The following is a 14,849-nucleotide window of genomic DNA, read 5'->3' on the forward strand; positions in this document are numbered from 1 at the left end:
GTGGTGCAGGATGGAAAGTAACAAGTCAGGGAGGAAAGATTACAGGGAAGTTCAGGATCATGCTTTGGGCCCAGAACTTTCCCTTGAATCAGCCAGTGTTGCTCAGAATTTCCATCTGAGATGGGATGAAAAAGTTGCCCCAGAATATAAACCAGAAAAATGTTTCTTTCTGGGGAAGTCTGCATACCCAAAGTGAAAAGCCGTGGAACCAAATAGAATTCTTGGTGTCTGGTGGTTGAATTCTGTTTTGTTTCAAAATGGAATTAAAATATTCCATTTTGTAATTAATATATATATATGGCATATGTAAATGTATACATAAATATGTGTGAGTGCATGTATGTTGCTTAGTTTTCCTTGGCATGAATGACATAGTTATAATGTTCTGAAACTTACATTTTTTATTCAGTGAAGTACTTAGAATTCTCTTCTTGCATGTGGTAAGAGTAAGTATTAAATTTTTATTTTAGGTAAAATAATGTGAAGGAATTTTTGGTAAAATTTTAGATAAAATTTAAGTAAAGGAATTTATTACAGTATCTGTTACTGTGGTTTATTGTGATATTTTCTATTTTGTTACCAGCTTAGTAGGTATAAAGTAATATGACTCCATGATCTTTATACATTGTCCAGAGCTGAACTGATAGTGCAAGGCATTTGTCTTCCTTTTAACTGACCCTGATTCTATTCCTGTTACTGCATCTGGTCCCTGAGTACCACCATGGTCACCTCAGAGGACAAAGCTTAGAATAGCCCCTGAGGACCACTGTGTGTGGCCCGAACTCACTTCTCAATATGGTTTTCCCCAGGAAATAGTGAAATACTCCATCTTAGCACAGTGGGTAGAGCGTTTGCCTTGCATGCAGCTGACCTGGCCAACCGGAGTTCGATTCCTTTGCCCCTCTCGGCCCAGCAAGCTACCGAGAGTATCTTGCCTGCACGGGAAAGCCTGGCATGCTTCCCATGATGTATTCGATATGCCAAAAACAGTAACAAGTCTCACAATTTGTTGTGAGATGTTACTGCTGCCTGCTTGAGCAAATGGATGAACAACGGAAGGATAGTGCTACAGTGCTAGTTTTAGTATTTCCTTTGGAAAACCGAGTTTGTGACTTTGATATAGGGTCTCTTCAGCTTTTTCTGTGTGGCCAATACAATTGTATTTGTTGGTTTTATGTAATATTTTTTTCTTTTCTTTTTGTTTGAGAGTTGTTTGGGATATTCCTGCCTCTGTGCTCAGAGGGCCACTCCTCGTGGTGCTCAGAGGATCATGCAGTGCCAAGAATCAAACCTAAGTTAGCTGTATGCGGGCAAGAGCATTAACCTTTACACTTCCTCTGTGGCCTCTCTCTTTTTTGTGGGGTGGGGCACAACCTGGTGAGTAGGGGCTTATCCTGTCTGACCTCAAGAATCCTCCTGATGGGCTCAGGGGACATTGGGGTGCCAGGGTCAAACTGGAACTTGGGTTGACCATGTGCAGTGCAAGCATATTATCCACTGTATTATCTTTGGCCCTGTCTTTGAAAAAAAAAATAGTCTAGCAATCTCTGTTTTTTTCTGTGTAGTTGGTCTATTTTCAATGCTAATCTTAATTCTTTTTCCTTGAACTGAAGTGTTTGTTGAGTTATATTCTTGGTTTGTATTTTTTTCCTCTGCTGGTTTGCAAAGTTTGCATTCTATCTTGTCCATCTAATGATGACCTTAAAGGTACACTGTGTATGCTTGACAGTTTTAAAGTCAGTAGTTAAGATGTGCTAATCCACTTCCAAAAGAAAACTAAACTTTTTTTTTTATTATTGAATCACCATGAGATATAGTTACAAAGCTTTCATGTTTGGGTTTCAGTTATACAGTGATCAAATACTCATCCCTCCACTAGTGTACATTTTCCACCACCAATATCCCCAGTATCCACCTCCCCATCCCAACCTTCCTCCTGCCTCTATGGCAGAAAATTTCCCCCATACTCTTTCTGTCTACTTTTGGGCATTATGGTTTGCAATACAGATACTGAGAGGCTATCATGTTTGGTCCTTTATCTACTTTCAGCACACATCTCCCATCCAGAAATATCCCTCCAACCACCATTGACTTAGTGATCCCTTCTTTATTCCAGCTGCCTTCTCCCCCAGCTCATGAGGAAGGCTTCCAACCATGGAGACTGCTGACTTCCTGGCCTTTGTCTTTACTATCCTTGGATATCTGTCTTATGTTATTTTATATTCCACAAATGAGTACAGCCATTCTGTGTCTGTCCCTCTCTTTCTGACTCATTTCACTTAGTCATACTCTCTATGGGGCTGGAGTGATAGCACAGCGGGTAGGGCGTTTGCCTTGCATGCTGCCAACATGGCCTACCCGAGTTCGATTCCTCCACCCCTCACGGAGAGCCCGGTAAGCTACCGCGAGTATCTCGCTCGTACCGTGTCATATTTGATATGATATGCCAAACACAGTAACAAAGTCTCATGATGGAGACGTTACTGGTCCCGCTCGAGAAAATCGATGAACAACAGGACAGTGACAGTGACATACTCTCTAAGACCATCCACTTATAAGCAAATTTCATGACTTTATCTTTCCTAACAGCTTCATAGTATACCAAAGTTTCTTTAAATTTTTGTCACAGTTTCTGCCCTTATAATTTGATGGAAACTTCTCTCATTTAAGAACGTGATATGTTTCATATTCTCTAATCTGAAAAATCTTTGTTTTTTGAGTTTTCAGGCAGTGTATTCTACTAGTGTAATTATAGAAAAGTTCGTTCATAGCTGGTAGTTATACTTTTTTTTTCTGAATTGTGAATCCACTGTTCGGTTGACTGGTAGTTTTCATGTTAGTAAACAATTGGCACTTAGTCTTTCATTTGTTTATACTTCTTTATTTTTGTGTGTGTCCTGTAGCTTAGCACACATGTCATTTATCTACTCTGAAAATTTCTCTCTGTTAATGCTTCAAGCATGGTTTCTTCCCCGTGATCTTTGTTCTCTGTTTCATCCCAAATAGATGTGGGGAATTTGATTTCACTTAGATATAGGAAAATATTGAATTAGTATCACTTTGAAAGTTGGGTAAACTACATCTGTGCTTAAAAGAAAAAATTCAGTGGGTGTTTTTTGTAGCAGGGGTGTGGGTAGGGTGGGGGGCTTCCTAGCTGTATTCAGGGTACCCAGGAACCACTCCCATGTACTTGCCAACTGAGCCAGTCAGGTCAAAGCTACAGCCCAGTAAGACTGTGCTGCTGAGACCCACTGGAGCTGGGTGCTCCTAGGGTCCCTTGGGCAGTGCTTCGGGGACCTTCAGGGCTACAGCCAGCTGTACAGAGGATCATGTGCTAAGGATTTATCTTGGGACCTTACTAGCAAATGTGCCTCTAGCCTCTGAACTCTCTCTCTCGCTCCTTATTAATATTCCTAAACTTTTACTTGAATTCTTTTCCTAGTAAATCCTAAGATATTTCCTTCATTGGAAATTTGAGTCACTGCTTTTAGAATAACTCATGAAAGCAGAGCACTTAATTAAGAATCCCTTTATATGCAGCTTGCCTTAGAGTGTCAGTTAGAATCCTAGACAGAAAAGACTCTGTTGTGTGTCTCTGCCTATGGAGTCATTCTTCCTCACATTGAGCTCAGGAAATAGAGGCTGACTGTTGTGAATTGAAGCGTCATCTCTGGAAACTTCACATCCTTTCTTTTTGTCCTTCTGTCCTGCATCCCTTTAGTAGGCACGGAGAGTAGCCTGAAGGTTTTGTTTGCTGCCTCAGGCTTTACACACACAAGAGTTGTTTATATTAAATGGAATATCAGCTGAGGTTGTTGATAGGATGATTTTTATTTAGTGTACAGCAGAGTAAGCTCCTCTAGGCAATTATCCCTTTTCAGAGGCTACACAGACATGACTGGTCTGTGTGGATTGGGACTTTATGATGGAAGTGATGTATTAAGCATCATTGTAATTAGCAAAATCTTCATGTCTTGTAGGTCATACTAGAATGGTCATCAGAGAGGCAAGTCCCGAAATGTTCTTAGGAAATGCTGGGTTCTGGCTAGAGACTCTGAGGTATTTCCTGCCATGTGCCCCATAAATTGACTTGCAAAACATAAATATTAGACGATTCTCCTGGCTTCTGCTTTCTTGGATAGCACATTCGAATGAAGAACCATTTACTCTGTGTTTCTATATTTTTGAGTTACCAGTTTGTTGCTGGTTTTGCTTTTTAAATGGTCTGGCTATTGAGCATTGTAGAAACTTCTTCTATGGACCTGGGCAGTGATGCAGGAGATCCGTGCCGGAAAGGCCAGTGCTTCCCCAGGAAACCCGGCATTTCCCTGGGGAATCCCTGCATGCCTGCGGGCCAAGGGACCCTGAGTCACCAGTGCAGATTGCCTGGGAGAAAGACAGATTTCGTTCCCTGCTCTTTGTCCTGCTGGCCTGGGCCAACTTTTCAGCTGGTAGAGTAGTAATGCTTTGAGCTGTCCACTTCCTCTCTTATTGTGAATATGGGTTCCTTTGACACTTGTAATTTGGGGTTTTAGCAAGATTTCAGCAGAGTTCACCTGAATGCAGTTTCTTTTGTGATTCTGGCTGTGACTCTTCTTATTTTCAACATGAAACAGAGACAGCCCCAGAATGCAGTCTTTCAGATGTCATTTTTTTTTCAGTTATGATCTTAAAAACGTGAGGCTGGATACTCATTGTTACCACAAGTGACCATAAATTGGACATTGGTCACTAAGCCCCAGGTATGTGCTAGAGCTTTATGGGGTTCCCTGTGTCTCGAGGACTTTAGTTCTGATTCTGCTCAGGGCTGGTTCTGACTTGGAGACCTAGAAGGCCACTCATCTTTTTCTGACTTTGCCCTAGAATACCTGGGAGTTTGTGATGTTTTCCTTCATTCTCACATAGGCAAGAAATTGGCATGTTTCCAGCTAGTATTCGGGAAGTTAGGGTTACTTGAGATCCCTCTTGCTGCAACTTTCCTCCCTTTTGCTTCCAAAAGTACAGCAGCAGTCTGTTTTTCTCCCCTATTGAACACTTCTAAGACGTGCAAAAAGAGTAATTTCAGACGCCTCTAATAACAGAGTAATTTGTGCTTGCCTTTGTGTTCATGTATCAGTGTGTTCAGGCTTGGAAGCATATGACCCATGTTCAAGACAAAGTTTTGATCCTTTTGTATGTTTCAGGTTAATCACTTAGCTTTTCAGAGTTCTTAATTTTGTCATCTGATAATTACCCATATGCTAGCTCTTTTTTTTTTGAGATATATAGGCATATAGGAGTCTTCTATACTTTTAAAAGTTTCTTAGGACTAAAGAAGTTTATTCATGTGGATTCTGTATAGTGGTTGGCAGAAAAACAACCCTCAAAGATGTCCACTTACTAACTCTCAGAATTTTGTTTTGAGGGCGGCTGTTGGGCAAACCTGGTATTGCTCAGGGGCTATTCCTGGCTCTGTGTTTAGGAGTGATGCTTTGCAGTGCTCAGGGAGTGTATGTGATGCCAGGGATTCAAACTGGGGTTGACCTCCTGGAAGACCCAGTGTGGTAGCATTCTCCAGTCCCAGAATGTTATTTTCCATGACAAGAGAGATTGCATATACGATAGAGAAATTGTCCTGGGTTCTGTAGGCGATTCATTGTAATCACAAGGGAGGGTGCTTGTAAGAGGGATGTGGGAGTGTCTTTGAAAGAAAGCAATTGTGTATATACAGCGCAGCTCTAAGAAAGAACAAAATCATGCAATTTGCAGCAACATGGATGGAACTAGAAGATACGATGCTGAACGAAGTCAGTCGGAAGGAGAGGGACAGGGACAGAATGAGCTCTCTCAGACGTGGGATTAAGAGTGCACAGTGAGTTAGCAAAAAAGGTTCAAAGGCAACATAATGGGAGAACTAATCCACACAGTTGAGTTGGAGGGGTGTGGGTGGGGTTTAGGTGGGAGGAGTCTTTAGTCTTGGGAGAGGGAGGTGGGTACACTGGTTGTGATGTTGAGTTATGTGCATGAGAAACCATCATTAATAGCATTGTAAACTACAAAACCTCATTAAAAAACTAAAGTGAAAAAGGAATCAAGAGGATGAGATGGAGCTTGCAGCGATGCCATTGCTGCAAAGGGGACTGTGTGCCGAGGAGTGAGGCGGAGTCCAAGAGCCCAGAACAGGATCTGCCTCAGCGCTCCAGGTGGGCCGCATCCTGCCAGCACCTTCATTTTATCCCAGAAGTGCCGTTTTTAAAAGACTCTGACCCTTAGAGTTATGCATTTGTGTTACCTTAAGCGACCAAGTTTGTAGTAATGTACAAAAGCAAAAGGAAACTACTTCACACATTTCCTGTATTAGCAATTGCAAGTGGGAATTTGGAGGGGTTCAGGTGCTTGCCTTGTATCCCACCCACCCCTGTTTGAATCCCAAATACCGTATACTGTCCCCTGAGCATCTCCAGGGATTATTTCTGAGCACAGAGCCAGGAATAGGACCTGAGCACTTTAGGGCATGGCCCACACACCATCACCCGCTAACCCCAAGTGAGAGATTTAAAAAACAGTTCATTTCAAAAGAAATCATTATCATAGGTTATCATAACTATTTTTTTTTGCAAAGGGATAACTTTTACAGCAATTAATGAAAACACCATTACTTTAATGGAAGTTCAGCTTTAATGGAAGATAGATTCCCAGCTTCTAATTCTTTTTTTTTTTTTTGCTTTTTGGGCTTTTGGAATCCTCCTCACACCCGGCAATGCTCAGGGGTTACTCCTGGCTCTGCACTCAGGAATTACTCCTGGTGGTGCTCGGGGGACCATATGGGATGCTGAGAATGGAACCTAGGTCAGCCGCATGCAAGGCAAACGTCCTACCCGCTGTGCTATCGCTCCAGCCCTCCAGCTTCTTATTCATTTTATTCACATATTCAACAACACTTCATTACAGAAAAGTCTAGGAACAATGGTTTATAGTCTGAGTACCAGGTAAAGGCTGAGGATTTTGTTGTTAATAAAGAAAGGGAGAATGCGTATTAAGAGTCCTGGGTTCAGTTTCTGACACTGCAAAAAGAAAAAGGTGACACGGGGGGGGAGGGGGAGGCGGAGACGAAGATAGATGGAGAGAAAGAAAAAGAGGGGAGAGGAGGAAAGTGATTTAAACATCATTAAATTCTTATTTCATCAGAGTATGGTAGACAGTAACCAAAATGTTGATTTTCTTTCTTCTAGTAGCTAGGGAAAAGGGACATATTTGCTTAGCCTGCATATTTAAAAATACCTAAGCCAGGACACAGTAACATGTAGGCAGAGACATAATTGCAATGAATTACATTTTTTGCATTCGTAAATGAATTACATAAAATACCTTTTTGTTTGGTGCTCACAGGCAGCTTTTTGATAACTTGTTTGGTCTTTTCAGTTTAACAACATGCTTCCTTCCCTTGGGTAGGAGGAAAGTTGGAATCAGAATGAGATTTAAGACTCAGCTTTGATTCATGGGTTTGAAATACAAGGGTGTGTATTTCCTCTGGGTCATCCTGTAAACATTTTCTCCTACTTACTGGCAGCTTCCTGTTGCTGAAGAATAACCCAGTTCCAGGCAAAGCGCCATTAGGAATATTTGTGCTAAGTGGCTATATATATACACACATATATATGTATATATATATGCACACACGTATGTATATGTATATACACATGTATATACACACATGTTTAAATATCTACATGTAAGAAAACATTCAGGATTAAGTGGTTTTATTTTTATCATAATGTTTAGCTTAATACTGGTCTTAATAATTGGTGAGATTAATGCCATTTTAGTTTTATTGCATCATGAGGACTTGAGATGAATTTTAACATCTTTGTTTTTGTTTTTGTTTTTGTTTGGGGGACCATATGGGATGCCAGGTATTGGACCTGGTTTGACCACATGCCAGGCGAGCACTCTACTGCTGTACTATCTCTTCAGTCCTACGAAGTGTTTGCAAATCTCACGTACGCTCTTGGCCTAGCACGCCAGGCACTGGGGTGGAGGAAACCTAGACTCCTCACTCCTTATCTGAATAGACAGTCTTGTCCATTTCTTAAGTGGATTCCCTGGGAAGGGCTGATCTGCTTGGGATTGTGGGGCTGGTGCTGGAGAAGACGCAGAGAATGTGTCGTTTGCACCTGGAGCTTCTGTGGGGTCACCGCACTGAGGGTAACAACTCTGTCTTGTGACCTATCTGCTCCGGGGCTGAGAAGGGTTAATTTTCTTTCTTTTATTTTTTTGCCTTACCAATGAAAACCATTCTGTGGTTGTCAGTTTCTGTTCTACCTTGCTGTGTACTGCACCGCCAGGAAGTGCAGTTCTTCTGTAGAAACCTGGTGTAAAGCAGTGCGTGCGGGAGCAAGCTTCTGGTGCTGAAGGTGGCCAGCCCGTTTGCAATCCCACCCACGAGCATGGCCCCCACGCTCATTCCCCATATGTGAGCCTTATAGAAAATTCACAGATAAAACTGAGGGTGTCTCTTTTCGTGTCTGTTTCTTGCTTATGACTGTAGGACCTGTGGGACCAGGGCCCGTAGCCCTGGAATTTGCCAGGTGCTCTGCTAGGCAGAGTGTGTCTGCACCGTTCTTGCCCTTGGCTTCTCAGGAAGTTTATTTTCTTGTGGTTTGCCTGTGGGTGGCAAAAGTTGCAAGGTTCTGGTTAAGAGGAATCTTAGTTAAAGCAATATGGTGACTTAGCGCCATTCGTGGACTGCAATTCAAGTATCATTTTATGATACTTGAAAATTATTGCAAAAACAGTTATTTAGGTTTGAGAGCTTCTAAACAATTTGTCAGGGGCCAAGAGAGGGTACAGGGATTAAAGCGTTGCCTTGCATGTGGCCTGAGTTCCTTTGAAATAGATTTCTGAGCACACAGAGAAGCCCCAGAGCATGGCTGTGTGTGGCGCCGGAGCCCCAAACCCAACCCAGTCCAACCCAACAATTCCTGTAGCTTGACTCGGTCGCTGTCAATCTGGACAGTGCCTGAGATTTGGGTCATTGGTTCAGTGGGCCAGCAAGACTTGCCTGCAAGGTACATTAGGAGTATGTTGTTCAGCCATGTGGGTCTTCAAACCCAGGTCATTACTTCCTGCATAGCCGGCCCCCAGATGTTAAGGAATCAGAATGTGACTTTTAGGAAAGATTTGGATCTCAGGAGGAAGCAGAAGCATACACAGCAAACTATCTCTTTCCCAGGATGGACCTGGGTCTGCTGCATGGAAGGTATGTATGTCCTTTAGCCTCTATACTATCTCAGAAATGGAGCTTTCTGGAAACATGGAACCACTGGTCTAGAGGTCTTGATCACAAGTTCTTCTGGGTGTGTTTTTCTAGGGTGGTAGCTGACTTCCCTGTTTTTTTTTCTGGGGTTTGAAGCACCTGAGGATAGTGTAAAGCCCACTCAGGGTCACTTTTCCCAGAGAACTTCCCATCACCACACAAATAAAAGAACTGGCTTGTCTGGCCATGGCAGTGAGTTGGCTAATTTGGGAGAAGAAGAGAGAGACACTTGGGTCCCAATGTAAATGAGCTCTGATGAGTGTGGTAGCTTTCACCACAAGGAGCATGCAAAATTGGGCGCTGTTCAAAGTGCAGGGTTCTGACCTCCCCTGATTCAGCCTTGTTGGGTGGTCTTCATCAGAAGTGTGTGCACAGTTGTATTTATGCGCCCCCCCTCCCCCCGAGTGAGTGGTGTTTGCGAAGAGAGTGTTTGAGCGGGTTGCCTTTTGACCCATTCAGCGGCACTGTGGCAGGTCTCTGCTCAGGGTCCATGTGTCTCTCTAAGAGAGCATGAGAAGCCAAGACTAGGGACTTCTTTGAGTTCATACGATTAGCAGCTGCAAGAAAGGATGATGACAAAGCTTTTTGTGTGTATGCTCAACTCTAAAGGATACTTTAACCTTTTTATAACATTACACTGTTTCTTAGAGGAACTTGTTTTGAGGCTTTAGGTATCTTGCAGAAGGCAGGCATGGAGTGTTATCTGTTTGAGAGTTTATGTGCCTGTGTTGGAGCCTTTTACAGGACCAAACACCAATGGGCTCTGATCTTGTCCAGAGATTTCCTTTGTCAGGGCCTGTAAGCTGGGGTGCTCGATCTAAAGTGGCTAAGTGATTTACACTTGGTACCAGCGCTTTTAGTACTGGCGCATTTGGTACTGGAATTCTAGATCCAAATGGATATGCTTTGCATGGGTTTCAGAGCCTGATGGATGTGTTTCCAATCCATAAATCCATAAGTCCATAGCAAGCTTGAGCTCTTGGATACAAGTGTGACTTCACCTCCAGCACCTCTTTGAATGGGATCCAGTAACTTAGATCATGATGTAGTTGTAAAGATTCAGTTAAGTTACATCATGGGTGGGCAAAGCATTTCGCAGATTCTCTGGACTTGGTTGTACTGTTAGCATGTAGGTGGATAGATATGTGAACTGCTAGTAGCAAGGTCCTTTGACTTCTTTCACCCAACGAGCCCCCCTTACCTCTAATACAAAACAATTCTGACATCTGTGGGCCCACAGGAAGTCATTTCTTTTCCTCCACACCACCTTAATTTGCTGCTCAAGTGTATGCTAGTGACCCGTGCAGTCTCAGGAGTAGACTGCCCTGCTTCCTGAGCCTCCCTTCTGGAAAACAATTCTGTGATATGAAGTGAAATGGAAACATGAAGGTAATTCCAAGTAAATTACCGTGGGACTTTTCCATTCAGGACTGTGTTATTTCAACATGGTTCGTCATTCCCAACTTTTCTTACTAGAATAGAAATTCACGAGGCATCGATGGTGCATTGGAGACATGCAAGTGTATGATCCCCGTGGCTCTTGTTGAGAGGGAACAGAGACTAATGTGGGTTGGGAGGTTCGGTTTCTTCCCAAATAGTGATTGAACCTGCTGTTGTAAGGCACTGGAGAGACAGAAATGAGTTCAACTGATGTGTCATGGAAATAAGTTCAGTGAGGCAGGGCTGGTCTCAAGTGACCGGAATTATGATTTAATTATGGTTGTGCTGGTGCTAGGAGAAGTGTATAATAAGTGTGTAATGTGGGCTCAGCATGTGTTGGATGGTCTGGAAAGTTGCCCTTGGCAATGGCTTTCAGTGGGAGGTTGAAGGATGGTTGGGGAGTGTGCAGAGGGATGGGAGGGCTGCTCTCCAAGTGGGAGGAGTGAAGGCCACTGGCAGAGAAGCTAGGCTTATTAGAGACTCAGAGAAGGTATCTTAGAGGCTGCTGAACTTTAAGGAGATAGATCGGCAAATGCTAGATCCAGGGATTATTCCAAAAAGCATTGGGCAAGCATCGAGCTCTTTAGACAGGTTCCACATGTGGTCACAGATGATGATGATGGTGGTGATGATGATCATTTTTATAGGGGCCTCCCCAGTGATGCTCTAGAGTCTGTGGACCACTCCTGGGAGATACTTGGTTCAGCTTTGTGGTCCAGTGATTAGGTGCTTGGGCCCTGACGGCCTGTGGGCTACCCTGGCAGTGCTCAGGGAGGCTGAATAGTGCTGGAGGTTGAACTCAGGTTCCTGTCAGACCTGTGTTCTACCACCTTGAGCTTTTTTTCTCAGTGTCCTGATTATGTTTTTAAAAGATCATCCCGGGACTGGAGAGAGCTAGTACAACAGATCAGGCACTTGCCTTGTTTATGGCTGACCTGGGTTTGGTTCATGGCATTCCTTGCCAGGAGTACAGAGCCAGGAATAAGCCCTGAACACTGCAGGGTGTGACCCAGAAAACAAAAAGAAAAAGAATTAGAAAATCATCCTGGAACCCAGGAGATAGCTCAGTGGTCAGGGCTGATAATTTGATCCCTGCTCACTGAGTCCCACCAAATTTAGCTCTGGAGGCCACCAGCACCATAAGTGTAGCCCTGGTTCCCCTCCTTCTGCCCAAGCACTGTCACCATTGGTGGCCTCCACCGTGCTGAGCAGCACTACATCTCTGGGGTAAGCATTGAACCATCCAGACAACTGAGGCAAGTGTTGCCGATTGTGGCCCCTAGACCCTCTAAGTTCTCCTTGGGAGAAGTCCCCACAGCTTCCTTAAAGAAAGGTAATGCTAGGTCCATCCTCTAGCAAGTGTGAGGCTTGCTCTCTCCCTCAGGCCTCTGCTTGGGTGACCCCGGATCAGTAGGCCTTGGGACCACCAGTCACATCAGTGCCCCAGTTCCCTGCTCTGACACTACCTGACAAATTACTTATTTATTATTTATTGTGTATCACCTCTCAGGACATCATCATGAGGGCAGATATAGCTTTCTGGACAAGAGAAGGGGTGCTCCCTAATGACTCTGGAGGTCCTGGAAGTTATTCCTTTGATTCTTAGCCAGTTGGACGGTTGGTTCAATGCTAGCCCCAGGGATGTGGTGCTTCTTAGGCCCTGAAGTACCCGCAATGACTGGGCCACACTGGGGGTGCTTCAGGGGACTTTGTTATGCCAGGGTTCGAATGGGTTGGCTGAGTGCCTAGCATGTGCTTTAACCCCTGTACTACTTCTGTTTCCCCAGATGTGTTATTTTATTCTCTGTTGTATCCATAACACCTCAAGCAGTGCCTGACATAAAGATGGTGCTGAATAGATATTTGTTGAATGAATCATAAGTTTGATTTGGGTATAAATTTTGTACTCTTTTCAAGCTGGATAAACTTTTTATATCTGACACTTGAAATAGATGGGAAAATAAGAATACTGTTTGACATGCCAAGTCATTTTTTTTTCTCCTCAATTTCAGGAAAGGCTATTAAAAGAAAAAGAAAGGAAGGTAGGATAACCCCCAAATTATGGAAGGGTCTCCTAAAGAAGGATACACTGAAGGCCATTTTTATTTTGGCTTTGGTAGCCAAAACATTAAATATAAATACTATTGTAAATCATATTACATCAATAAATAAATTTAAAAAATTCCAAGGCATCTACCCCTTCTCTGTTATACAGTTAAGATTTGGAGTCTTAATTTATACCACTGAGCAATTATCTCTAAGCTCTACAAGCTCTACAGGCTCTACAAACCTGTGGAATTTTGGCAGAGAAATCTAATGCTCGCTTATTACCTTCCTTTCAACCAGCCTTTAAAGTTTTTCTTTTTTGTAGACTCTCCGAGGGCAGTGCAGGAGAGCATACAGAGAGCCTTATGCATATGAATCATATACTCTGCCATATTCAGAGTTGCATACCTGGTTCTCCTTTCTGTTGACTTGTTGATTCAACAGTGATCTGTCTTTATTGTATGTTCTTTTGCATTTTGAAATTTGGTTGTTCTGTCAACTTCCTGGATTCTGATGGCTGGTCCTTTCTTAGGTTTGAGAAGTTCTTAGTTATGTAAATATATATATATATGTACATATATATTTTGTTGTTGTTGTTGCCTTCTTTCTCACCCTCTTTTTCCTCTTTTAATGAATTCTGATAGTTCCTGAAGGACATCTACATTTTTGGTAAGAAAAGTTGAATTACACAGCTGATTTTTCTGATGAAACTCTCATGGCCCGAAAACAGTGGTGGGACATAGTAAAAAAAACTCAATGAAATAAAGGCCTCCCCAAAAATACTTTTCCCAGCAAGACTCTCATTCATAATAGAAGGAACAACACATAGTTTCACAGACAAACAACAGCTCAGGAACTTCATAGACTCAAAACCATGGTTACAAGAACAACTAAATGGGCTACTTTAAGGCAAGAAAGGCCCCTCAAATACACAAAATTTCAACAGAACAATGGGACAAAATCCCATAACAATAATCTCTCTCAACCTCAATGGGCTAAACGCACCAATTAAAAGACATAGAGTGGCAGGATGGATTAGAAAATTGAACCCAACATTCTGCTGCCTGCAAGAAATGCATCTCAATAGTCAAAGCAAACACAGACTCAGAGTCAAAGGCTGGAAAACAATCCTACAGGCAAACAGCTCCCATAAAAAAGCTGGGGTAGCCACCCTTATATCAGACCACATCGATTTCAGAGTGAGGAAGGTCATAAGAGACAGTGAAGGCCATTTCTTATTGATCAAAGGATCTGTACAATAGGAAGTACTTACAATAATAAATGTATATGCACCTAATGAGAGACCAGCAAAGTACTTAAAACAACTACTCATAGATTTGGAAAAAGACATCAATAGCAACACAATACTAGTGGGAGACTTCAACACTGCTTTGTCACCTCTTGATAGATCAACCAGACTCAAGCTTGGCAAGGACATACTTCATTTGAGGGAAACAATGGAAGAAAGGGACTTAGTAGATATATACAGGACACTTCATCCACAAAAAGCTGAATACACATTCTTCTCAAGCGTACATGGAACATTCTCCAAGATAGACCACATGCTGAGCCACAAAACATGCCTCCATAAAATTAAGAAGGTAGAGATTGTATCAACAATCTTCTCAGACCATAATGCGCTGAAATTAGAAGTAAATCACACACAAAAACAGAAAACTAAATCAAACACCTGGAAATTAAACAGTGCACTATTGAACAACGAGTGGATTAGACAGGAAATCAAAGAGGAAATCAAAAGATTCCTAGAAACGAATGAAAATGAGAACACGAGTTACCAAAACTTATGGGACACAGCAAAGGCTGTGTTAAGAGGAAAGTTTATAGCTCTACAAGCATTCCTCAGGAAGGAGGAGCAAGCACACATAAGTAACCTAACCTCACAGCTTAAGAGCTTGGAGAAGGACCAAAAAAAGGAGCACAACCCGAACAGGAGAAAGGAAATAATAAAACTCAGAGCAGAGATTAACGAGATGGAAACCCAAAAAAACAATCCGAAAGATCAATGAAACCAAGAGCTGGTTCTTCGAGAAAATTAACAAGATCGATA

General features: G+C 42.6%; 1 protein-coding gene across 1 annotated transcript in view; it reads left to right on the plus strand.

The window, feature by feature from the left end:
* The window catches only part of SGMS1 (sphingomyelin synthase 1), a 309,219-nt gene that overhangs the window by 92,182 nt on the left and 202,188 nt on the right, over window positions 1-14,849 (plus strand). The gene's annotated exons all lie outside the window — the stretch shown is intronic.

Source organism: Sorex fumeus, unplaced genomic scaffold, assembly GCF_029834395.1.
Source record: "Sorex fumeus unplaced genomic scaffold, SorFum_2.1 ptg000043l, whole genome shotgun sequence".
Taxonomy (NCBI): Eukaryota; Metazoa; Chordata; class Mammalia; order Eulipotyphla; family Soricidae; genus Sorex; species Sorex fumeus.